This window comes from Parus major, chromosome 4 (genome assembly GCF_001522545.3).
Source record: "Parus major isolate Abel chromosome 4, Parus_major1.1, whole genome shotgun sequence".
In the NCBI taxonomy this organism is placed as follows: Eukaryota; Metazoa; Chordata; class Aves; order Passeriformes; family Paridae; genus Parus; species Parus major.
The window spans coordinates 53,483,998-53,509,583 of NC_031771.1; the positions used below are offsets into that span (position 1 = coordinate 53,483,998).

Below are 25,586 nucleotides of genomic sequence, written 5' to 3' on the forward strand. Positions count from 1 at the left end.
GATTTGAGAATGTTGTCAGAAACAGTGGGGAATTAAGTATCTGGCAAGGTCCTTTGTTCACCTTACATAACCCACAACAACAATTCATAACTGGTTGCAAAAGCCAACCTACAGTGTGGGTTCTTGTCTGATGTGAGAGAAACTCAGGCAGCTTTCAGGGAAGTGGGAAATAGTGAGGACTACACTATGGTATTGGATGACAAGGTGCTGAAAATTGCCAGGCTAATTAAAATTTCACAAAATTCTTTAAATATCTGATAGGACTATTTTTGTATGTCATATTAACTTAGTAACAAATTATTTGAAAATCATAAAATTAATCAAGGTTTACATTTTTAGGTTAAATTTTTTCAGATCCTTAATATTGTTTTTGTTAACATAAGAAGGCAAAGAATAGAAATGCAACTATTTTAGACTCCAAAATTAACATCACTTGATGTAGTTTATTATGGAATATTATTCTATTATTACTGCTTAGAAGTAATAATGTAATAGTACATTTACTGTTATAATGTCCCACTAGTATTAATGGGAATCTTCTTAATAAATCTTATTAGTCCAAGATGCTGTTACATTTGTTTGACTATTACTGATACAATGTGTTTATTAATTATGATGCTTTCATTTTTATTCATTTTTTGTCCAACTTGTAATGTATAGTTTTGTATTTGAGAATTAGTTATGCAAAATGTTAGGAATGCACCCAGAACAATTAACTTCTCCAACAGTTATTCACACAGGCTTTAGTCTACTAAAATGTTAGCTTTGTTCTTACACTACAATTTTTTTAATATATATTCTTGATTTGATTGCGACAGATGCTGTCACATGTATGACTGTAATAAACACCACACTCATCCTAGTTACGATGGGCTAAAATTCCTTACAGTGTCTAATCTAATTGTTTAACCAAATTTCTATTACTGACTTGTGTTTTATAAAGGTTAAATCATAACCTTTTTAATGCAGGGGTCTTAGGCTTCCTGATTGTGCAGTGACATAATTTGTTTTAGACACTAATTTGCTTTCTCCACAAAGAATCCATGATCCCCTGAGCTTTGTCTTTTACAAACTTTTCTTCAGTCTTATACAAAGCTGATTTTTATGTAGCTGTCTCTGGAGATGGTTTCATGATGTCAGCTGTCTTCTTGTAGGACATGCTATTTTATGTAGTTAAAATAGTTTTGGTAAATAAATGGCAGTGTGCATCATTTGCAAGATAAAAAAATCCAGAAAACTTGTAAGGAATCCAAGGACAACAGGGACAAACCAAAGGCTAATCATAATGAGGAGTCAGAGAAATCCTAGAGGTGCAATAGGTCCATTACCAAGTGGAGATAAATTAATACTTTATAATTATAAAGAAGATATAGAGATATTCAGTAAGACCTTCTGTTCTGTATTTGGAAAGCCATGTGTTTGCATTCCATGAGGATAAGAAAGTGGTTTTCAGGGCACAGATATACATTAAAGGATAAGCACTTTTAGAGTTGCAGATAATTTTTACCAAATAGTCTTTACAGAACTAAAAAGACATCTGGCATGCTGGTACTTTCTAATAAATCTTGAAAGACTAGACAAAATTCAGAATGGATGGGAAAAAATGTAAATATCAAATGAGAAAGGACTTGTTGGATAAGGTAGCCAATGGTACTGTGTTCAGATGGGTGCAAAAGCAGAAGCCTACAGGTCTTTAGTTTTATTTTTCTCCTTGTGTCAAAAGCTTCTGTCATAATAAATTTAAAAGGAGAAGTGATTAAGCCACTGCAAAACACTCAGAGAACACGTGGGTATTCCAGGATTTGAAGTTCTCAGATCAGAGTCATGCACCTTTTTGGGAGGTATGTTTGAGTCAACCATATCTTAAGTATTCCATATTAAATTTGGTGATCAAATGGACTGAACATTGCAGAGATCAAACCAGATGATCTAATGGCCTCTCCTGGGTTTTTGACTTTAACAATATATCAAGTGTATTTCAAGCTGGGAAACAGATCCAATTATCATGTGAATATTATGTGTCTGTTTACTCTGAGGGTGGTAAAAAGTAAAGAGACAGTTTATTTTAAAATCATATTTTCATCCTATTCTTCAATTATAATTTTCATGTCTCTTTACAGACAAGAAATTTTCTTTTCCTGAAAACATGTAATTGTACGTGTGCACGTGTATCTATGTATCTATGGATTTCTTTACAGAAAAAAAATTCCAACATGAAATGCAATTTAAAAAGAAAAAAAGCTTTCAGGGAAAATATTTCTGGCTTTTTATAGCATGCTATGACATGCAGAGCAGTGAAATAATATCTTGAGTTTAGGTTTCCCTTTAAAGCAGGGCATTGATGCAAAATCTACTCACTGGAACAGGATAGTGGGGCTTTTTTGAAGTTACAGGATGCATCTGACCATCACAAAATAAATGTTATATGTTGGACAACAGGGAATATACAATTTTAATACATGGGATAGGATTTGAATCACGTGTTGTGCATTTGAGGCCTTGTCTTTTTTTTTTTCCAACTGTGCTGAATTTATGAAATATATATATGTTATTTCCTCATAGTAATGCATGCAGTAAAGTATAATATATTTAATATGTTTAATTGCAGGCAAATAAATTGGTTCTAAAAGGTATTAACTCTTCTCACAATCCTTCTTTTACTATTTCCTGGTTACACACACTGTATTCCTAGGCATATGTCTTGTAAGCATTAGAGTTCAAAGAGAAGGGAGATAAGATGTATAATGACTTACAGTGACCATATTCTAGTGTGGGAATATTCAAGTCATTAAATTGTTCCTAAGGTATTCTGGACAGATATATGCCTGCCTGCATTTTTTGGTTCAGTTTTGGCTTTTCTTTCATAACACAACTGCTCTCCCTAGTTTATAAAATGTCAAGGTCAAAGGGAGGTGAAGCTGAATGGTGCTGGGAATCTGAGATGCAAATAAGTTTCAGATAATCCATGTGATGCTCAGAGGCCATCTAGTTTCACAGAGCCATTAGCATTCAGGGACGCTCATTAGCACTCAGGCAGCCAGTCAGTATGCATTAGCAAAATGAGATATGTTGATTAAAGTTACAAATTATGTGTTGAATGTTTAGACTTCAAGCCATGGTAGCTTCACATTTATGAGCGTGTATTTCTATATTTCCACATTGAAAAAAATGTTGACTCTTTCAAATTTTCAGTGCTTTTTTTTTTGGGTGTGTGTGAGAATGTGTTTGCATGTGTTTGTGTGTATGGGAGGAGAAGGAAATGTATGCAGTGACGAAAGAGAAGGTGAGAAGTTAAAGCAATTTCAAAATTTGATGTTTTTGTTTGAAGCGCCTTTGAAAATCTTACAGTTAGGACTGTCACTGCTCTGATTTTAACGTGAGAGGCAACATCAAGGAGAGTAGGAAGATTTTAACCTTTAATTTATGTTATCCTATGTACTGGCCTATGAGAGGGAGCTAACCTTGTTTAGACATCAGTGTCTCATTGATTTAATGAGATGCAGAAACTAACAGTTCAAAAAATTCTGACTCATACTTCAAGTAATAATAAGCGTGTATTATCTGGTAATAATGCAGTGGGATCTGGATAAGACTATAGGATTTTGTGGAAAACAATGATATAGTAGTTTAATGTCTATATTATTTAATTTTTACACTGTATCATGCCTGTATTACATGGGTCTACCTTGTGTAAGCATAATAAAAAAGGATACTGTACTTAACATTAGGCCATCAGCATTTTAGATAGCACTGGTAAAATTTATTACCTTTATTGTGCATTATGCATTACTGCAGACGTTCTAGAATAGCTATCCTAAGCAAACACTGTGCGTCATCCCAATACTTTTTACATATTGTGGTTCTGTCAAAGGGTCTGGGAGGGCCAGTTGTTATGCAGATGACTATATTAGATGAAAACAAGTTATGCAATGCTGATATTGTGAAAGTGGCTTATTTGCAGGACTAATAATGAAGTACTTTACTTGCATTCTTATTTGGGAAACATTGACTAATATCTGCAGCTGAAAGGAATCACGGAGAAGAATTATTCTGGGCATGACTCAGCACAGAATTTCTTCGTTTTCTGGGTCTGATTTGAACAGATACTGTAAATCCAGAAGTTGCTTTTAGGAGGAGAAAGGTCTTGCGATATTACTCAACACAAAGGTCCTTGTGGGGAAAACCTTGCTGTGGGTGCAGATTATCTCTGAACACAAGATACTGTATTGAAAAACATCATCATGTAACTTCTGTTTTTCTTTTCCTGTTTATGTTGCCTTAAGAACTTTCTTAGTGGGTTGAGTGGAAGTGTCAGCTCAATATCTGATGTTGAGTTCAGCTCAGTACTTTCCTTCTGACAGTGATGTCTCTGTTCCTGGGCAGATCATCACTTAGCAGCATCCATCAGCTACTTGGGTTGCTGTCAGGAATGCTCTGTTTTACATCCCTCACCAGTTCCCTTGCTATTGCACTTTTGATGATCTGACCTCTTCCTTTAGTTCATTTGTTGTAGTCTGGGCTCATTTGTTTTTTCCATTTTGTTTTCTGTAGCTGTCTTGCTCTCTGTAAGGAGTTTGAGTCTGGGAGAAATCCTCATTGGCAGCAAACAGGACAGTTTTTGAGATGTGATGGGCACAATGCAGGATGCTCAGTTCAGAATTACCATTCGTGCTTTGTTTCATTCATGTTTGGTTGTTTTGGTTGTTTTTTATTTGCATCCCTTGTGTCTGCTTCACTTGAACTCCAGGCTCTGTGCTCCAGAGAGAGGGCTGTTTGTTTCAAGCTTATTCCGTGGGTAATGCAACAAAGTTATCTGCCAACATACAGTGCTGAAAACATAGAATTAAAAAGATACAAAGTATAGGGTAAGCCTGGTGTGTTTTAGGACGTCCACCTGAAGGTCAGATATATGCTTGTACCACCAGGATCAACAGGTATCAATAGATTTTTCCTTTAGCTCACATCATTTAATTTCAGTACTATTTATATATTTTTGTGGCATTTTGTGGCACTGAGTTTCATAATCTGATTTATCTAGTTCCTACTACATATTAAAAACCCCAAACCTCCTTCCTATTGCTGTTCTTTTGTTCTGGTTTTGCCTTAGACAATTGCCAGCCTTTGCTTTATAGTTGTCTCTAAACACCTGGGAGAGTTATGATTCCTTCAGAAGAAAGCACAAGTTGCTCTGTTATTGTTCATAACATTAGAACCAAGACCTGTTTTAAATTAAACTGCTTATAATTACAAAGAATTACTCAGAGTGAATTATTATCCAAATAGTTATCAATAGGATTGACAAATCCTTTTCTTATAAAGCTAAAACTTGTGTGTAGGATGATATTCTGTTTTGGAATCTAGAACCAATCACTAAATAAAACGCTGAAAATTTACCAAACAGACACTTCAGGGTTTTTACAAGCCTTTGAATGTTGGTTTCTAACCTCATAATCATTGGGATAAGCTTTGTGATTATTCCCAAATGAATAAGAAATAAGGCAATTAGAAAGACATATTTGGATGAATTAATTAAGTCTTAATTTTAAAATTTCTATCTTATTCTACTATCATACAGCAAAAGGCTTTATTTTCACAATAAATATACCTGTGAAATTAGTATTAGACATTTTCAGAGATTTTCAGTAGAAACAGAAATCTAGTTTTCTTTGTTGCTGGAAAAGTGTGCTTGTAACTGAAGCAAGTAGAAGTAGTGAATTTTCAGTTAATTCAAAGAAGAAAAACAATGGATCTAAAAGGGTTATATATTATTAAAATACTACTAAAAATTGCAGAATATTATTAAAAATATTCTTTTCTCTACCCAGACATTATTCAGCCATTTTCCAGGGTATGCTGCTCTTAGTGAAGATTTCTGAAAGAGGAATGAGTATGTCTGGAGTGAATTCCTGTTGTTACCCATCTTTACAGAAGAGGATCTGTCACCTACACAGGGGAGCACAGGTAGGTTTTGTATGACAACCAGAGTGTTGTTGGTCAGAACTGGAATTTTGGAATCTGAGAACAAATAAAAATGACTTTGCTTTCTGAAGCTTTCAAAATGAGTTGGGGAGTAAGAAATATAACTAATTTTTCTCTCTTCTGTTTGGTCAGTTTTTATCATGTTTCAAATGGTATACAGAAACATTTCACAGAAAAAAAAAATAAATTCATAAAGGTCAGAAGTACTTCCATACTTGGGAGTTCTGAGAGGTATATTTAAGCCCTGCCAGACTTTTAACCTTTTCTAGCTTACAATAAGTTTGCCATCCTCTTAAAATCCTTTGATTATATGGCTTTTGTTCCCTTGAAAGGGGGACAGGGCTGCCTGGTTACTCAAGCAGATGCCAGGCTTCTGATTTGCATTTGATGAAAGCCACTTGTGAAAGCAGAATCAATGCTCAGATTTACAAACAGTAAATGTGGGTATTGGCTTGTCATTTCTTCCTAGGTTGTTGTCCTATAAAGCTGTTCAAGTTCCTCTCTTCACAAGAACATCTTCCTGCTCTCCCTGCTGCCCATAAACATTATGTTAGATCGAGATGAAGGGTGAGTAATTCTTTTTACTTCCATTATCTGTTTTTTTTTTTTTTTTTTAATTGAACAGCAAAAAATGAAAAGCGGAAAAAAAAAGAATGAAAATGCAGCTATTTAGAATAATGCATTATAAGCTGATGAACCACAATAACCAAAGTGTGTGTCTGAAGGGGCCTAATTACAGAACACCAGAGGCACAAGAGGGAGCTTATTGTGGACAACAAAATAGTGCTCTATTAACACTGTAACTGTACTGAGTACAGCATCAGCATTAATTTTTGTGGTTATATCCAGGTAGAGACTAGTACAGAATGTATCAAGAACAGCAGAAATGAGTCTGAAAGGGTTATATATCAAATCAAAGCTAGCAGTGAGAGTGGCTTTATTTTGAATGAGGCAAACTGAAAGCAAGATGGCAGTGATTGAACCAGTGTTTCTAAAATAAGAGTGTTTCTGACTAGTCTGTGTGTAAACTCCTAGTGATTAATGCCTAAGGTGTGTGTATATATATATGTTGAAGTTCATGAGTAAGAGAATTATCAAGGATGATTTGAAGTCCGATCTATTTGAGTCTTTTTGTGCCATGAGATCAGCTGTTACAGACTGTATCAAGACCAGTGCCCAGTAAGAAGAGTTGTGGATGTGTCTTTTCTCCTGTTAAAGAGTGTCTATGATTTTTGCTTTGGATATGTGGTGTTACATTATTATTTCATGCCTAAGACATCAGTAGAAAAAGCACATCATCAATAATGTGACCTAATAAAAGGACCAGAGGAGAGGTGTTAGAGTTTCCCTTTAACATGAACTTGAAAGAATCCAAGTTGCCCTGGCTTGGGTGTCCTACTTCACTGTTGCTCCATAAAACTTTGTTCGCTGTGGTAAAACATAGCCATTCTAAAACTGAAAGCTTCACATGTTAAAGACTTTTTATAGTGCAGGAGGTCAAATAGAAAACACCCACAATCAACAGGACTGAATATAAATCTTAAGGTGTTCAAAAGCTCATTCTTTGTCTTGGCTATTTCTGTTTCTGTGTGTTGGGCTGGGCAGGGCAGGGCAGTGCATGGGCTTATGAGCCAGACATAAATGAGCTGCTGAACCATAACTCTTACAGCAGTCTGGTGTAGCTTCACCCTCTTGGGCTAACTCAGCTTTCTTCCTGTGGTACAGCTGCTGTGTCAACACAAGATGAGTCAGCTTTCGTAGATTTATATCCAAGCAGCATCACTGAACTGCCTTCTGCGTCCGATCATGTCTGGCTAGTGCTTCTTTGGGTATCTGTAAATGTAATTCTAGATGGCTATATATGTGGGAAGTTTCAACAGATTTATAAATTAATACCTTACTAGTGTCAACTTTTATTTTCCAAACTTGTGTGTGCATCAAATATGCCAAAATATTTTTCAAATGTAATATTACAGATAAAGTGTTTTTACACTTTGTTTTATAGTGCAAATATTTTATGGATTTATTTTTCAAAATCATAGTTTCTCATTAAAAAATAATTATTGCTGTAATGCCAGACAGGACTCCTTGACAAATAAAAAAAAGAAGCCAACAAAATTATCTTATTTAGTGACTACTTGCCACTTAATACAGAGGGAGATCAGGTAGCCTGTTGTGTGGGGTAGGTAGCCATATTTGGAAACTTAAAGTAAGAATACCTCCACAGAAGCTCCAGGTTTATGCATTGTCATTGTTGGGATTTTGTTTGCACCTTTAATTTTCTAAACTTGTTAAATAGGAGGCAAGGTTGCATTACTTGATTTCTTCTAGGCCTGTATTTTAGTCCTCAAGTACAATTCTGGTTTAAAGCCTGACTGCAGGTATCAGGACATGAATTTGATTGGCTCAGTCATATGAAATTTCATGTTTTGTCTGTTTTTTTTAGTTTCAGAGAGTGTAAAGTGGAAAATTTTCGTCCTGAAGTCAGGTTTATGGTATAGCTATATCCATTCCAATGCAGGAGTACATGAGCTAATGTGTTAAGAGCCAAGTGGAGCCTGTAGTGAGAACTGGACTGGTGTGTGAGGAAATTTGACTTGATATATGAGTGTAAATAATCAGTAGTTACAGTGAACCTGCTTGGCTCAAGGAGTTGCTGTCGTCTTCTTCAGTGAGATTTGAATCTACTTATGTTCATTTATTTGGGAGCAGATCATACCCTAAGTAAACTATTTATACCTGCTCAGTTTTTAGGTTGAGGGCATTCTAAAACTTTCAGGACCAAAGTTTGGAACAGCCTTGGACAGCTGTGGTCAGGAAACAAATAAAGGTACAGTTTCCATGCAGATATATGGTCAGGAGGCAGGAATGGATAAGAACTATTTCCAGGTGGACAAAATCTCATTGTATTCATGAGAACCAGTTTTCTGACAGTACCATAGCAGCTGTGTCTTCTTTTCACTTTCCTCTACTGTCTTCCAGTCACACCAAGTACTGAACTTTCTTCTTAACAGAGTTAACAGATTTCACTAGAAACTTCACTCTCATATGGTTCTCACCTTTTTTTTCTCATTGACTAAAATTTGAATGCTTCTTAATGGCCTTCCCAAATTAGAATTCTTTCTTGCTATTGTTTTTGCATACTATTGTGTATACCTCTTTCAGACCTTATTATTCCCATTTCATACCCCCTCTGCATGTGCCTATTACCTGGCTGCTGCTTTGTGACTTTATGGGCCAGTGCAGGGCAATGCTTCCTTGCAATTGAAAACAGTCTTATATATTGGCACTGCCCACCACACTCCCTCTTCAAGTCTCTCATTAAATCCATTTCTTTCACTTTATTGCCCTTCACTGCATCTGCTTATGCCCAATCCAGTTCTCAGTTGTGGGTTTGTCTGAAAAAGAAAAAAACCCAAACACCTATAACTATAAAGAAAAAAAAAAATACACAGAACACCATCCTGCAAGTAAAAATTTTAGCGTGGTCTGTATGCTCCCTTATCGCATGATCACTCATCATTTTTTCATTATTGTCTTCCCAATATTCCACACTGTTCAGACCAGGGATCTGACTTTCTGAGTCATCCATAAAGTGCAATCTTTTCCAATACATTGTGAAAACCAACAGACTTTTTGTTGAGAACCCAGCTGTTTATGTATTCAGAAAGAGTTACAGTGGGAGTTCATTTTCTGTGATCTCTTTTGTTTCAGATGGAACAGATGGCTGGGGAAAATAAACATCTGTATGTGAACTATTACATGTTCACATGTAAGTGTGTGACAGTGTAAAGGGAAACATGGACATCAATATTTATCCACAAACTATTTCTGAGGGAAGATTGGAAAAAATTTGTTTTAACACATGAATAGTAGAAATATGCTGAGAGTTGACAAAAAAGAAGAACTCACTGGATATTTCTGTAGTCAGTAATGAGTGATGTGCTGTGCCCCACAGTACACAAAAATCTACAGACATAACTGTTCAGGAACATGGGATTTCTTTATAATCATTTTTTGTAAGAATTCTTGTAAGCTAAGCAAAGAGGAAGTTGAGGACAGTCTATTACCTGCTGATCATCTCTTGTCCTTGCCTCTACTTTTTTTGATATGCGAAAATTACAGTACAGCAATTTGAAACATCCTCATAATTGCATCAGCTGATATTTTTGTGATCATGCCTGAGAATTTCTGTTACACTCAGTATTTGAGCTATGACTTCTTTACTGAAATGACTTTCCAGCTGTACTTTGATTTCCTCCTCTCTGGTTTAGGGGACAGTTCATGTAGAATGCAGATATTTTAGTTAGTAGGTCTTTTGTAGTCCTTCTACCATCACATTTTAAAAAGGGACAATTTCTGATCAATACTGAATAGCATAGGGAAGGTTTATAAGGGAAGATATTATATTCTGTTACACATACTGATACCTCTGCAGGGATGTGGGTGAAATATAGGTAAGTCTTGGGTTGAAAAGGCTTCACTATAATGTATTCACTAGTTATTCCACATTCTCCTTTCCATTTCTCCATGCCTGAGGTTTTGTATTGTGTCTGTTTTGTTTGACTAACACATAACTGTATTGTAGAAATTGTCACAAGTTGAGAAGAAGGATTAGACTTCTGGTTGTGGAATAATTGGTGCTTTTGGCTCTTGGAAAATTGTTGGAGGCTATTTAGTCTTATTTGGTAGTTACTACTTGGATGATGGGGAGGAAGTTCTTTCCTTGTTCTAAGAACACTGCAAGGAACAGAGGATTTTGTTACTTTTTATTTTCTTTCTGTCTATTTTTCTAATGAATATAATGTGAACTCTGAGTTTTATACAAATACATGACAGTCTGCAAGCCTGGAATCTCTACTTCTGTGTTGTTTGAGTCAACATTTATAGATAAACACAATAATAAAAATTATTAGCAGTGAAAAAAAATAAATTGTGCAATCTCACTTTTTATAATTTCAAGATAAAACCCTCTTGTGATAAATGTGGCAGCTGAAACTCCTAAGAACATGTCTTAGATTGTAGTGTCTTGGATGAAATCCCAATTCTACATAAGTCAACAGCAGAGTGCCAATTGACAATGACAAAGCTGGGAATTCAATAAAGCTTCAATTTCTAACACACTTAATGACCAGTTCTAGGCACAGGTATATTTAAATGAGGGCCCTCAAAATGGAAGGTTGAATATGCTTGTTTAGTGCACATATTCTGAATTGAATTTATGTAGAAATATAATGCGCCCTTAATTTTTACATGACTAAGTTTTTTTTACTGAGATGAACTTACTGAATTCATAAGTCATTTTCATTGCAGACCTAATCTTTTCATGTCAGTTGAGTCTGGTCAAGGAGATTTATTTCAATGATAAAACCAAGAACCCAGGATTTTAGAAACTAGGGTATCCCAATATCAGATCTAAAGGCCTCAAGGTTTTTGTCTGCAGAGAGAGTTCAATTTTTTTCAAACAACTTACCTTGTTCTATTGCAATAAATTGAAATTCTAAAGTGGTGTTAACACTGTTGTAATAAATCAGTCTTGTCTTGAGGTAGTAAAGAACAAAGAACAATTTAGGGCATTAAAAGACCATTAGGTAACACCAGAGGAGTCAAGCTCCTGTTCTTGAAATCTATGACAGTTTACTTATCTCCAATTTACCTTGGACTCATTTTCAACTTTATCTAGTTCATTAGCAAGAGACAAAAAATTCCATTTGGCTCTCTTTTCATATAGGATTTCTGGAAAGAATTTGATATGTAAGTTCAGTATCCTTGGTGCTCATTTCTTTTTACTTTAGGTCTTTGAGAAATCTGAGTGTTAAAATATCCAGTAACAGAAATAAAGGAAGAGCAAATGGATGAAAGTTGCCTTTGGTGCATTTATCATACTTACTTTACATTTTCAAAACTTTTTATCTGTTTCTGATTAAGTCCACCCAGCTAAACTTGTTTGTTTAAGTTCTGTAGTCAAAGGAGAAATTAAAAACATACAAGTAATTCTAGGTGGATGCTGTCCAAGATTGAAATCAGCTTTAGAAAGAAAAAAAGGCATGAAATTCAGGACTTGGAAAGGAGTACACCATGCCAAGGCAGTCATTTAGGCATATAAAGCACTTTTCTTTAAACCTTAATGAGCAAAGTTGGAATCTGTCTCAGATTTTTCCTAAGTAAGGTTTTTCCTTCTTTAGCTGTTCTTGACTAAATTGCATTAAACAATTATATTGCGTGTCTGCCACACAGCTGCAGTGTTAGGATGCACTTATGTTCCATAGTGTACAAATAGCACAAGGAGGACTTCCCATTTTGTGTGTGATTGTCAGCTGTCAAGAAATAAGAAAATAAGAAAAGACTAAAGAATACAAAAAGTTTTAGCAAAGCAAGCAGGATAAAATTAAATGTAGTGTTATTGTGGGTGTACTTCTCTGCAACAAATCTTTATTCAGTATACTTTTACTTGAAAGCAGAATTGAAAAATGTAAAAGAACAGAAAACAATAATTTAAATGGAAAACACTGTGTTATTTTAAAAAATAAGACGTTAATTTCAGATTGTCATCTGCCTTTGCTCTTTAATAATACTTTTTATTTCAGTCTTCTCTCTTTATTTTTTTAATCACATTTTTCTCTCAATGTACTTGATTGTAGTTTGGATTGCAAGAACAAGAATTTGTCTAAAATTCTTGGGAAATGAGGTAGGACCAAAACAGTACTAGAAGCAGACAAACAAAAATCTACATTTTAGAGTTCGTTGGATGTTCTACCCATTCAAAAACCAGAATAAAGTGTAGGATCAGGAGCCAAATTCATGCTTGATCTAGAAGTATTTAAATCTGAGGGTTGCAAGCCAGAGAACTCCCTCTTTTCTCAGCTACTTGAGTGATCATGGTGATATAATTAGCTATTATCCACAGAAACAGAATTTTTATTAATCCAAACAAATCCAAGACCACAGCAGATGTGAGAAGCACAAGTATCTCTTATTGCACATGAGAATTATTGAGGAGAGGAGCTCTAGAAGCTGGAGTTTGAGTGGACAAGAGTAGCCTGTTGTAGTCTGTTTTAGGAGCGAGGAAGGAATGGATTACATCAATCTGAGCTACAGCTGGAAAGCGATCCCTTTACCTTGCAAAGCAAACACAGGAGGAGAAAGTTCACTCATCTTCAGGTGTCTGTAGACAGCATGACCACACCTTATCTGACTACACCTCAGTCATGGGAAAGATTTCAACGTAATGCAGAATTAGGTTCTAATTTGAAATTGGAGGCAACTTTGTAATATTTCCTGCAGGCAAAAATGTTACTTACGAATGATCTAAATGGCAAACAGAAACTTAGACCTCATTCAAGCTTTGTTTCTCAGTGGCTGACTAGGCCTGGGTGCTTTGGTTTAAATCTGTGGAAAGCAGAGGGACTGGTAAGCTGCTAGCAGTTCATTTTGAAACCTTTCTGGTGGATTTACAGGTGTAGTTTACTCAAAAGTGGTAGGGTCACCACAATTCACAGCATCCAGCCAGGATTCCCTGAGGCATGTGGTAAGTTATTCTAAAGGTCTGAAAGTTTCTGACAATTCTTTTCCCCATAAAAAGTTAAAGACTGTGTCAATGCTAAAGGAAGATCTGTAAGCAAATCCCTAATTATCTGAGAGATCTTGGTACCCTGCTTTTCTGTAAGGATATATTAAATATTCAGATTTTGCCAGATAGGAGGCATTAATGTCAGTCTTGAAAGTCCCCATTTGATGCTGGGCCGATTCAATCCATCAGGCCTAGAGATCTTGTTGGAGTGAGGCTGGAAAGGTACTGCTGAATAAAACTTGGGCTGCTAAAGTACTTTTCTCTTGAAGATTTTAACATGTATTATGCTGATGACTTTGAGTGAAGAATCAGTCTGTGACTCCTTTGAGAGAAAGTGTAAGGATTCTAGGAGAGATAAAGGATATAGTCCTGATTCTGGTTGGACTGGAAAAGGGCTGAGGGGAATCAGATATTGAAAGGGGTACATGAACAGGGTTTAATATTGCCATGATAATCACAACGTATAAAGCAGCTTTGTTCATTTTGAGGTTCTTTGTTTTGTGATTGGTTAAATTCTCTTTTGACTTGTGTAATGTGTAATGGCAAAGTCTTGGATATTTTGAACTAGGAGCCTAAATGAATGTGTAGATATTTAGGAATTAGTTATATAGCATTTTTCTAGCCTATTTATTGGATTATTAATGTTTAACATTTTTTAAAATGAGTGAAGTGCTTCCAAATTTTTTCTGAGGGTTGGCACAGACTGTGTTGGCTATAACTTGATTTGACCCTGAAAACAGACAGCATCAGGAAGGGCAGAATAACTTTGGCAGTTCTGATAGCTGTTAAATTGTTTTGAATGCTTCTTTCCATTGCTCTATATAGCCATTTCTGCGCTAATTTACTTCCCTCGCATGTGCTGCTTTTATGGCAGCTTACAGGTTGTTGAAAGAGATCACCAAATATCTTTGTGGATAGATGTGGTTCTCATAGTTCCATTAAGTATTGAGGTGGTCACAATAATTAAAAGTTCACAAAGTTCACAGACTTTCTTGGTAGAATTTTGCTGCTTAGAAATATGGTCTTGACATTCTGGGTTTAGCCAATGTACCATTCTTCTTCCTGGCTTTTTGCTCACAGTTCTTCATGTCTACCCTCTGCTGCATTAGTGTAGCTGGTTTGGGGTCATGTGGTGAACTAGATCTTCCAGTGGTTTTTCAGCAAAAACAATTTGGGCAGCAACCCATGCATTTAGCACTCAGTCTAGCAGTGATTGCACCACTAAAACCAAAGCATAAATTTTTGCTGATGTCTCTGCTGCTCCTGCATCTCCAAGAAAATATTTTTAAGAAAATATCACCTCCCTGATATAAAAATAGAATTATGACCTTAGTTTGTCAGTGATAGTCTCTAGAACTCCATGAAATATTTCTATTTTTTGCCTTTGCACCTACATACCGTTAACAAATTCTAATTTACATCAAAGAGGAAAACTGATAAAAGAATCATGACTAATGAAATGTATTCCCGAGTATGACCTTTCTTTTCAACCACCAAGCAATAAAGGTTTTTTGCTTGCAAAGCTACATGTTGAACCAGAGAGCAATAAAGTAAGGGGGGGAATAGAGAACTTGTCAGTTTTGTCAATTTTAACAGGCCTACACTCCTCATCAACAAGTTCAATATCAGCTGAGTGTATTTTCAGTACATTACACTCAATTTTGTTGAACTTAATGATAAGATCATTAGGCAAAAAACACATAGGAAAGAATCTAAGAGTTGATGCAAAGAAATAATAGATCTGATTACAAGGTTATGTTCTTGAATCTTAATGCTCTGTTTCATTTGGGGAAAACTTGAATTTTTACACAGAAGGTAAAGGGCTTTCTTATTGAACTATGTATATATCATTTTATGAAAATTCAAGATAATCTCTCTCCCTTCATCACCCTAGTGCATGTGCACCTGGGTTTTTTTGCAATTCAGCATTTCAGATCACAAAACTGAAAAATAGCAGAGGCTATAACCTCTGGATATTTAAGGTACTCACACTGATATAATAGGAGTTGTACAGCAATAAGCTAAACATCTATTTAATACCTGCAACACCTATTCTGTACTATAAAGCTATGACTAACGATTTTTCTGTAATTGGAGCTAACAAGTGTGTGATCACCTCACTTCAGATGCAATTTACAATAATTAGCAAATACATAAATTATGCTGTGAATAGATATTGACCATTCTTTCACTATTGATCAAGAAAGATACCACATGGAGAAGGCTGCAAATCTTAATGCAAGATACAGCTAAGTTGACTTCAACCTAAGGTATAAATAGGAGATGTTACAATATATAGCTGATTATTTTAACCTCAAACATGTCCCAGTGAACTATCTGTAAGGTCACAGCCAGCCTAGGAAGACAGGAATAAAACTAAAGACCTGCCAATTTAAGGCAATGGCTGTCATTGTTGTTCATTTTTGTGGACCCCTAAAGGTTTTTCAGTAGTGATTCTGACTCTTAGAAATTCCATAAAGGTCAAATAATGTCTATATTTCATTTCCCATGGATCCCTTAGCTATACTACAGAGGCTCAGGGCCAGGGTGAAAGCTTCTTATCAAGGACCAGTCACACAGCGGTTTTCTTGAGTTCAGAACTCTATGCTGCTTCTCCATTTAAAAGTAACCACTGTCTTGCTAGCAGATTGAATCAACAAAAACTTTTACTCCTCTTCAAACTTACCTCTATTCTGTACCAAACAGGCCAAGGTAACTGGCCAGTTTCTAGTTATCTTGCAGGCAGTGAGAAAATGCCATAATGAGTGAAACAGGGGAGCTTTCCCTTTCTCTGATCTTTGTGCTTGTTTTGAGGACTTTTCCAGGGCTATTAGATTGGGATAATAAATTGGTCTCTGCTGGAATTTTTTCCTCCCTCTTTGAAGAGGTCGCATACTAGATTGTGGTACAGGTAGGAGCACAAGTGAATTCTAATGGGATATGGGGCAGATCGCTTTTTGTGAGCAGATTACTTTTGGGTATAACAAGACATGTATTTTTGACACTGCCAGTCATTGTGTGGGTTGTTTGTTTTGTTTTTTCATTGATCAAGGCTGCAGCTGTTCTTTTTTGGTACCACACAATTTTTAAACTTTCTCTGCCATTGGTCCCCACTATTCCTTATCTCAGAAATTCAAAGAACATACCGCATTCTTTTGTATTTCTGAACACTTTTCTAGTGCATCTGTCTTGAAAACTCACAGAATCTCTGTAGGTTTTTCTGTCTGTATGGTTCATGATCTCTTTGCTGCTGGTCATGGATGTGTCTCCTTTCACCCAAGCTCTTTCTCAGCTATTTGAGTCATCTGGTTCCTTGCACGAACCAGCATGGGTTCTCCAGTTTGGACATTACAAGCCTGCATCTCTACTGTGCTGCAGCTTGGAGTCACTATCTCTGAGACATGAGCACGAAGTGAAGATAAGGGAGACTGATAAAGGCTTCAACTTCCACTTGTTCCTATGAGACTAAAAAAATATTTCTTCTAGTATATAGTGTGAGATATATTACATAAGGAGTTTGCTCCACTTTTGAAACGTGCATTTGTCTTTTGATCTAGAGTACAGTGATTTTCTGCTAATCTCTTCTGCTTTGGAGTTTGCGCTGGTTTTTCTTCCTTAAAATCACTTTTTTTCCCTTCTCTTCCTCTGAAATGTCTCCTAACATTATTCCTGGGCATCTTATAAACTTCTTTTATTTCAAGTGCAGTGCAGAGCATTTTACAAATCATAAACCTGGTGAAAACCCAGGGAAAAAAGTGATTTTCATGTAGAAAGTGGCATCCTTTCCACCAGGGGCAAAGCCTGTTTCCGTAAGAGTGATAAGGTTACTGTGTGGATAATATAGCACAAAGTAAAGGTGAGGCTGGGACCAGCTACCTAATTGTGGAACATATCCACAGCACTTCCCAAACCATATATTATAAAATGTATAACAATATGTTTTGAGAAGACTAGTCTTTTCAGCATTGCCCTGCAACCACAAGTCATTGATTCAGGTAATGATCAGTAACCAAATAATTTTTTATTCTGCTTTTATTCTATTTAGTATGGCCAGATATAGAAAGATCTACTCTGATGTAGGGTGAGTGGAATAACATACTGTACTATAGCTATGTTGGTGAGACTTTTCTGTATCAACAAGAACCTGGACCATAATAAGGAGCAGTTACACTCTTTTCTGGTAGTTATCCTTTCTGAATGAGATGCAAAAATTAGATTTTTAGAACTAGGGATTGTTCCCTGTACTGTGGACATCATTCATGTGTAGGAATGCTCTGCCCCAGAGCCTTCCTGGGTTTCAGTGAATAATTATCTTCTACTTGTCCAAGCAGTTTCTTTCCTGCTTATGAAAACATCCCTTCCTTTCTTTTTCATTTGCAGAACATTATTCTTTAAAGGAAATGTAGTGTTTCAGTGTAAATTTAAATCGCCCCATAGCTAATGCCGTCTTTTATTTGGTTTATGTCCTGCCACACCCTACAGTTTTTGTGGTGTAATCCAGCCCAGTGCAAATCGGCTCCTCTGGAGCGCGGTTCCTTCAGTCTTTTGGGCACTAGGTGTCACTACTGATCTAGGAGAGAAGCAGAGCTTTGTTCTTATTTCAGTTTTAAATTTGTACGAGGCAGAAAATCATTTGTACATAATAACTTTTGTATTGTCTATAAAACCTCATACCTACGGATTCCATAGCAGGGTCAGTAAGGAGTGATGTCCCCCAAATTTAGCAAGACTTCTGCTGTGCAGTCCCCTTTTGACAGCACAAGGAAGAGTTCGGAACTCTTTTCCCCCCCAGTATGTTAGCTGTTTTGAATACAGAATGATTTTAGCTGCTGTTCAAATCCAGGACCATAAACGTAACAGGGACAATAATATTCCTTTTTCTGAAAAGAGTACAGCAAACTAGGCTGTAATAGATTAAGAAGTCAGACTGTAGATGCAAAAATCAATTGTCAAAGTACACTTCCTGCTTAGAATTTCATTTGGGGCTTCTAGATTCCTGTTCATGTGTTAGAATCAGTAGTTAGAGGGATTAATCAGCCTGCACAAGATATATGGTGATCTCAAGCAAGGCTGGAAAAATCAGACTCCAAACCTGATTAAGTATTGAATGGTCTGGCCTTTTACTATTGTATGTAGGGGAACTAAATTTGAATCTGGACATAAATCTTGTTCACTTGTTCCCTGATAGCTCTTGGTAAATGTGAGGCACCATTTTGGAATGTATGCTGCTATTCTAAGAAAATGAACTTTGGCCTTTTAGTGAAGGAAAACCTGCTTCCTTTGCTGCAGTGCTGTAAAAACATCTCCTACTCATGTCTATTCTCTGCTCTTGGGATTCAACAGAGCTTAAGAAAAATATTTTAATGGAGACTGATTTCTAACCCCTGCTGAACAACTCCAGAAAAAAATATCTAATGATTGCATTCACATTTCTCTTCTAATTATTTAATGGTTAGATATTGGCAGCAAAGTACTCCACTTGAAGGGGAAGGAAGGCCAAGGGTATGTTAAGGGGTCCCTTCACGGAGGAAATGGACTGTGTGTTTTGGTGATCTCCCTTTTTTTTTTCCTGAGTTTTTTCTTTCTGTTTGTTTTTGTTTGTTTTTTTTTTTTTTTTTTTGGTTGGTTGGTTTTTTGTTTGTTTTGTGGAGAAAAGCTGAGTTCTCTGTGCCTGAGACACCTTGTGCTGATCCTATGTGAAGGTGACTGTGTAAGCTGTCAGTGGTTTCATTTTCTCTGCTGGGAGTGGCAAGTTTTCCAGCAGAGGCAAGTGGTAGTTTAGCCCTGCCTGTTGCAGAGGCTTTTGAATACAAAGGTGTTTCCAAGGCACAGAGAAAAGAGCTCAGTCTTCAGCTCATCATGTTGTACCTGCAATGCATGGCTGTAGTGCTTTGGGATTTTTGTATTAGTTATTCAGGAAAATTAACCCCAAGCAGTTCTGCAGCAGGATTCAAAATTTTTTTTGCACCTTACCAGAAATCATTCCTTTATTTGCCTTACTACTTCATCAGCTACCTCAGACTTCCAATAGACTTGTGGTTACACTGTTAATAAAGCACTTTCTGGATAAAAGTTTTCCTGGCTGGTCACTGAATCCATGGGTCCCTGATGGGTACCTTTGCTTGTGCATGGAGTCCTTGGTGATTGGTTTTAGAGGGCAGCACCCAACTCCTCTATTGTGATATGAAAGCTGGAAAGAACAATTAGTAGTACAACTCTCCAAATGTTAAAATGTAGAGTTGCTTTCTAGAATCATGAGTTCATATCCTCAGGGGCTGACTCAGCCCCTTTGTTGGCAGAGGTGCATTAGATTAGGATTGAGAAAATCTTTCTTACTCTTCTGAAAATAACCATAATAACAGAAGTCTTGTATCCATACTGAACAATCTAATGGCTCTTTGTACTTCTCTGTCAAAACAGCCTGTCTTTCTTCCTTTCTGTCATCTTCTTCTAATAGCGACCTTTTTTTACAAATTTAATTGTCTCATTGTTTTTTACATTTTTTAAATGTAAAATTTGTAAATTTTTAAAATTTACAGATTTAGTTGTCTCATTGTGCAGGGTGTTCCTTCAAGAAGTCTCATTCAATATCACAGCCTCTAAGGTAAAATATGTCCCTAAACATTAATTAAAAACATGCAAACCCCAAGAAAGGGAGAAGTTAGACTTCTCTGACAGAAACTGGAGGGAGACACAAGTATGTGAGAACAGTCCCAAAATGATTTTGTGACCTAAAATCTATGGCACTTCAGTTGGTCCAAATTTATGTTCTTTTAAAATTACTTACTTCCCATTTTCCTCATCTAGCTCTCATATGTCCTATGTACATAGAAAACTCTGAATTACCTCCCCAAGGAGCCAAGAAAGTATTTTCTTTAAATCTGCAACAGCACCAGCATGGTGGTTGTCCACATGTGTAATAAGTGCAGAATTACAGGAATGCACCTGTGACATGTGAGCAAACATATAAGTATTTCCACAATGTCTGCAGCTGGGATTTTGTAGTACTCACTGCTTTAACCAGTTTAAATAGAGCAAGGCAAGCTTGAACTTAAAAACCCAAATCTGATTTGCTAAACAAGTTCTGTCCTGACTCTTCATCTATATCCTAAATCTTCCTCCAGCTGTTAGTCAAAACAAATGCATAATTAAGAAGAACTACCACTTATTACTGATTAATTTCCTGATAAAGACATTAAATTAAATTAAAAGGAATTTCCCCAAAAGCCCCCATTAAAAACTGAATCCCTGCACTGACAAGTTATTAGATTTTTTTTCAAAATAGAATAGCAAACAAAACAACGACAGCAACAAAAATAAAAATCTACTTTCGGGGTTTTAGATTTGGGCAGTTTAATTGTTGCTCTGTTTCCCTGATAAGGTGAGACTAGTCCCATGTCACTAGGGGAATGGTATCCTGCTGTGTTTTTCCATCCTCATTTACAATGATTATGTTATCAGGCTAGCCAGGCAAAAGGGTGGAGCAACTATAATTTCAAAGCAGGATTAGGTTGAAATAACGAGGTCACCAAGTTGTGGTTGTCATGGCAACGTCACATCTAAGAATATGGGATGCTTCTAGGAGATGAGGCAAGCGTGGAGTCTCTCTCGCTTTGCACAAAATCCCAGACTATTTCTGTAAAATTGCTTAATTGCTTTTAAACATTTTTTTTTTCCAAAGTGGCTCTTGCTACAACAATGAATAAAAATTGTACTTTTTTTTTACTGACAGTGTCTTAAGGATGTGTTTATCTCTGATCTGCTATTGATCCTGTTTTCTTGTCATCTTCTGTGAATGCATTTGGCTGTCTTTAGAATATCTTTTGTTTTAAATATACAACTTCAGGTATTTCAAACTTTGCTCAGGTGTTTTGATTCCCCTTGAGACTTTACAATCTTTTAGCATACAGGCTTGTCTCTCAGGTCATATCCTGCCCTGGGACCTCCTACACACTCACAAGTATGAATTAGTGTTTTGCTGTTAACTCTTAATTTTCTGTGCTAGTGCTAGTTTTTATCAATTTATTGATGCTGTTTTTTGCTTTTTTAAAAAAGGTTGTCTTGTTTTTTTTCTGGTAGTGTCTGAAAATTCTTATTTTTTAATCCATTATTTGTCAGTGTTTCAAGTTTTATTTGAGTGGTTGCAGAGCCTTGCTTCACCCTGTCACTGCTCATCACAGGCTTTCATGGAAACTTTGTGGTACAAACTTCTGACAAGCACAGTATGAAGCAGCTGTGTAGTTATGTGTGGTTTATTTCATTATGTAAAAGCTTGCATAAAAGATTTTCTTGCATTACTCTTACCTCTGGTTTAATATTGTGCAACATTATGATATAAATTGCTCAACATACAATTCTAATGAAATCATAGTGATTTTTCTGCTTTTTCTTTGCTAAGCATCTACTGCTTTCAGTATAATGTAGTGTTTAAACAGGCCAGGCTAAGGGATTTGTGAAACAAGGGTGTAAGTTACAAAGAGTGTAAAGGCATTGGGATTATTTGCAGTGGGAGGCCATGGGGTTTAGTATTTAGTTTTTAGAAGCATGGAGGCCTTAATTGTCTTACAATATCTTGTCTAAGTTTTTCTTCAGTGACTGGAGCACTTTTGTTTCTGGGAGTCTGAGCTCCACACTCTCTGCAGTCTCTGTGCTGTACAAGTCTCCTTGATGGTCGAAGTTCCATCCCATTATTTGTGTATCAGCACAGTGTTGCCTTTTTCCCAACCTAGAAATGAAACCTGAGATAATTTTAGTAAGGAGGTAATATAAAAGGGGATCTTTATTTGAAAGCTTCTAGAGACAGTTGTGGAAAGATGGCCACAAACCACCCCCCTCCAAGAGGTGAGTACATTTTTATAGTTTTAGGAAATTAGCATAATTGATAAAAATAACCAATCAGGAGGACAAGATGTGATGCAATTCCCCTCCTCCAGGTCAAGCTCCTCTCTGGAGCCCCCCTTCAGCACTATCTGTACTTTGCCCATGAAAATGTATCTCAAAGAGCTGTTCTTGGCCTTGATTCCCAGGAAGAGCTAAAATGGGATAGGGGCCTTGTACCCCCTGGGGCCTGGAGCTCTGGAATTGGTTTTGTCTTTCTGCTTAGGGAAAAGTACTGGGAAAACTAGCCACTAATACGATAGATTACAGAGCTACAAATTTATGTGTGAAGAATACAGAGAACATAAAAAAGAAAAAAGGCAAAACCCAAATGGCATCATAGTTACATGGAACTTAACACAACATAATGGATGTAGAGATCACTACCTTTGCTCAGGTTTTGGTTGAAATCTGCAGGTGGACATTCAGACACCTAGACATGGGGAATGATCACACCAGACTTGTTTCTACAGGTCTTACATGAAACTGTAAGATAAGAATTCCTACAAATAGGAAACAGACAAAAAAAAAATCCCAAAACCCCTGGGGTTTTATAATGCTATAAGAAAGATATCTAGACTGCCATATATACATTTTCTTTGATAGGGCTTTCAGTTAAAACAGAGCAACAACAAGAAAATACGTAGACAGAAAATACCATATTCAACATCATGTTTCAGACAGCTTGGAGAGATGGGCAGAGAACTGTTTAAAATTCAGCAAAGGCAAACGCCCTTGTACCTGGAGAACCAATACCTTGGGCAGAAGCACAGGCTGAGGGCTGACCTGGCAGCTCTGCAGAGAAAGACCTGGGGGTCCAGGACTGGAACATCTCTGTTAAAAGGACAAGCTGAAGGATCTGGGCCTGTTCAACCTCAAGAAGAGATGACTGAGAGGGGACCTCATCAATGTCTGCCAGAATCTGAAGGGAGGGTGGCAGGAGGATGGAGCCAGGCTCTGCTCAGTGCTGCCAAGCAATAGGAAAAGAAAAAATGGGCAGAAACTGATGCCCAGGAAATTCCAGAAATTCCACCTGAATATGACTAAGAATTTCTTTACTATGTGTGTGACCTTGGACTGGAATAAATCATCCAGGGAGGTCGTGGAATCTCCCCCACTGTAAATATTCAAGACCCATCTGAATGCAATCCTGTGCCATGCACTCCAGGATGGCCCTGCTTGAGCAGGGAGGTTGGACCAGGTGATCCACAGTGGTCCCTTCGAATCTCACCCATTCTGTGATTCTGTGATACGAGATGCAAGGTCTAAGGGCAGATGGTGTTTTTAGGGAATGCAATTTTCAACTGACAGAATTCCTTCATAGACACAGTATGGACATTTTTTGCTTCCCTTCCTCCCCTTTTTCTCCACTATCCAGTTAGAGCTTGTGAAAAGGGTGGCATCTTGCACTTTGCTGACATGCTGGGGAGTAGGGACTGTGCAAAGCAGACGATTTCTATCAACAGTGAGACTAATTGCTCAGTTCTGAGAGTAAAATGAAAAAGAAATCTCAGCTTTGGTGTGGAATGCACTGTTTAACCAACTGGTAAAAGAGTACTATTTTCTCTCTGACTTTGGAGGAGGTGTGTGCTATTTTTCACAAAGAATAGGATCTTTCCACGGCAGCCTGGAAGAGCTGTTGAGTAGCCTCACCTGTCTGGACTCTATTTACAGGTCTGCCACCTACAATGGTATATGAAGATAGGAATTCTCCACACCCCTCTTCCTTTTTGAAGATTTCTGTCTTGTCCTAAGAAGAAGTTACAGATTGCCAATGGATTGATTGGTTGAATGTATTTTTTCCTGTAACCTTATGATGTAATATTCTTCACTGTGCTGAAGAACTACCAGGGAGATAAAGAAAAAATTTAAGCCAAATTGTCAGTGGGTGTATCCACCAGATGGTGATGTTCTACCAAATTATTTGCACATTGATCTTGCAGTAAAAAACTTGTCATTTGAGGGAATTCTGATTGCTTAAATTTCAGATGAGAGAGTCTTCCTGTTGCTTGACTGATAACTAGGTTCTGAAAGAGACTATATTTCTGTCTGTGCCCAGAACAATGGACACATAATGGATAAGAAAAATCTGTAGCTTCTGCCATATTGAAACAGGGCAAAAGCTAGCACATTAGAGTCCAGGTTTGCATGGCTGCTTTGCAGTTATGGATGACCATAAGCCCTGTTTGACCATAAGACCGCAGCCTTGTTAGCCATGTAAGGCAGTTTATTTCTGGGGGAAAGCAAGCATGTAAATGAAAGACTGAGGAGGACTTGTACTGCTATATTGTTTCATGGCTCCTCTTTCCTTAGCCTGGAGGAGCATGTGGACGAACGCCAAAGTTTGGTTTGCTGGGTGGGGCCTCATCTGCATCTCAGGCTGGAAAGAAACAGATCTGCTGCATTCACCCTCCCTTTCCTTGGCTGCTTGTTGGGCTGAAGAGCCCTCAGGAAAACTGTGTCACGGAAAGTTACACAATCTAAAGTCTAGCTTTTCCATCTTCGTATACAATAAACATTACTGCACATGCACTGCAGCCATTCAGATTGAAAGAGCTTTGCTATTAAAAATTGTTAGTTATTGATTTAGTTTGAGGAGTAACTGACAGCAAAATTGGATCCTTCAAAAATCTTCTCCAATTTTATCTAACAGAGTAAAAGGTTCTCAGAAACACAAGGAACGTGTTAGAAAAATCAAAATGATAACTTGTTGGTCTGTTTTGTGTTTGTCTGTTTCTCACTGCCAGTGACACCGTTCACAAGCAGAACTCCAGCAAAGCTATTCTGTAGAATATCAACTACCTGTAAATAGAAACAGTGCTGTATTTGATCCAACAAGGTCAAAAGAGCCAATATACCTGGAAAATTCACTATTTATAATGGGAATGCTCTTCCCAGGACAGAATATCAGTGATGATAATGCTAATCTTAAAGTTAGTTTTGCCAAAGAAAATATTTGCTATTGCTTAAATCCCCTCCCCCACCAAAGAAAAACCACAATGAAATCAAAACGCTATTGTACAAAATGTCAATTTCAAATCAGTAAAAATTATTTCTCTCAATGAATGTAAGGATGGTCTGCCTTTTCTGACAGCATTGTACTGATTTGGGAGGGTTTCACTTTAGGGAAAGTCTTTTGAGAATACAAATATAGTTCAGA

General features: G+C 36.9%; 1 long non-coding RNA gene across 1 annotated transcript in view; it reads left to right on the forward strand.

The window, feature by feature from the left end:
• Window positions 1-5,802: 5,802 nt before the first annotated feature.
• Window positions 5,803-25,586, forward strand: part of LOC107203544 — a 30,118-nt gene continuing 10,334 nt past the window's right edge. Inside the window, exons 1-2 of the long non-coding RNA XR_004497121.1 lie at window positions 5,803-5,961; window positions 6,449-6,546. This is a non-coding gene — a long non-coding RNA (uncharacterized LOC107203544). The remainder of the gene's footprint in view (window positions 5,962-6,448; window positions 6,547-25,586) is intronic.